Here is a 2,057-nt window from a genome sequence, read left to right as displayed (position 1 = left end):
AGCCGATCAGTGCTGGTTCCTTGTTGTTCTTAATTGACTTGAAGGCAATCCCTCACACTAAGCATGCTTGTAGTGACAGTGGAAAGAAAAAACTTCCTTTTAACAGGAAGAAACCTCCAGCAGAACCAGGCTCAGTGTGAGCAGCCATCTGCCGAGGCCGACTGGGGTTCAAGGAGACAGAAGCAGAGATACAAAAGGCAACTGTAAAAGGCGGCCCTGTCCAGGAAACACACAACATATTCTCATTATCAGTTCGTATTAAATCGTACGAAAAGTTATGCACAGTATTTCGTACGTTTTGGAAAGTTTTTCCTCGAAAATACAGATCAGTGCGCATGCGCAGCCACACAGACGAAAAAAGCAGATCCGCGGACGGACGTAAAACTGGGAAAAACAGTGCAATAATTACTTCTTCATGTCTCTAACTACATTGCTTGCTGTTTTGTATCTTAGGGTTAGGGTCAGGGTTAGGGTGAATTGTATGTTAAATTCTATGTTATTTAATGGTGCGTAACATGCGCATGCGCAAGGATATCTTGTCTTGAGGCAAGACGTAAAAATATGACGAAATGCGAGGAAAAAAACGTCTAAAACGTACGAAATTACAGTGCATAACTTTTCGTAAGATTTCATACGTACTAATAATGAGAATACACTGAAACACACAGCCAGGCCGACGAGCTCTGAGCCAGCTCCCATGTTAGAGGATGAAGAGAGCACATCCAGCCACTCGCACAGGAATACACTGGAAAATCTCCAACATCTAGAAACAAAGGTGTTGATAGCAGCAGCAAAGCTGATATTTCTCTCCAAGGTGAAGTCACAGCCAAACAGGAACAAATGAGGTGAAGCTACTATGAGAAAAAGCAGAGAGAGAGCAGAACGTTAGAGATTGAACTAACAGATTCTGCAGCGGATAGATATAGAATGATGAAGTAGGGGTCCCTACGTCCTCCAGCATTCTAAGCCTATAGCAGCATAACTATAGAGATAGCTCAGGATAACCTGAGCCACTCTAACTATAAGCTTCATCAAAAAGGAAAGTTTTAAGCCTAGCCTTAAAAGTAGAAAGGGTCACTGAAAACATAGAGAGTTTGGTGGATTTAGTCAAGTATCAGGAAGTACTGATAGAAAAAGTTCTAATTTTGGTGAGAAAATTGCTGTTATTGGACCTTCAAAAGACACAGTGGTCAAAACAACACCCAAGAGGCTCCTAATGTTTGTTTCCAGAGGAATCCTGGAAAATATTAGATCACATTCTACTGAGTTTTACTATTCAACAACTAAAGTAAGATTTAAAATGCAGCCTTCACATATAATCACAACATTTTTAATGAATCCCACAAGTGAGCTAAGATTCTTTAGAAATAGTTAGTACTTGAGATTTAAGAGTGTTCTTGAATAGGTTAAATAAAATTGTCAATTTTAATGTCTTTTTGTTTTGAAAATGGAGAAACAACCTGCACCACCACCCTCTGTTTTCAGCTTTTTATATATAATTGTGTATTGAAAACGGATACAAATGATTTGCTTAAAAATCTAATTTGCTTTGGGTGTTGAAAAACTTTACATGTACTGACCTATCTAAGGTCAATACATCTCTGCAGTACAAGTGCAATAATCCAAGTCAACTACTACATAGTCTTCCTTTAGCTCTCTACTGTGCAGATATTTTTATATCTAAGGGAAACATATTCCAGGACATTACAACTTTTCTCCCTTTTTATGCTTTTTTTGGTACTATATACACTTTTTTATATTGGCTGTGGTATTTTTATCTTTAATGGCATCTTGCTTTAACTCTGTTGTACTCCATATAAGCTACTGGGACCAGAATTTCCCTGAAGAAGGGATCCTGAGGGGATAAATAAAGTTGAGTCCAAGTATTAAATTGGCTCTTTCAATTCATTTCAATTCAGTTTATTTATATAGCGCCAAATTCACAACACATGTCATCTCAAGGCACTTTACAGTTCACCAGATCATACAATCAAATTGATTCAAAGTTTTCTATCTAAGGAAAACCACTTGATTGCATTGACTCATCGACTCAAATA

This window comes from Cyprinodon variegatus, unplaced genomic scaffold (genome assembly GCF_000732505.1).
Source record: "Cyprinodon variegatus isolate N-32 unplaced genomic scaffold, C_variegatus-1.0 Scaffold3, whole genome shotgun sequence".
Lineage (NCBI taxonomy): Eukaryota > Metazoa > Chordata > Actinopteri > Cyprinodontiformes > Cyprinodontidae > Cyprinodon > Cyprinodon variegatus.
This window is presented reverse-complemented; position numbering follows the sequence as displayed.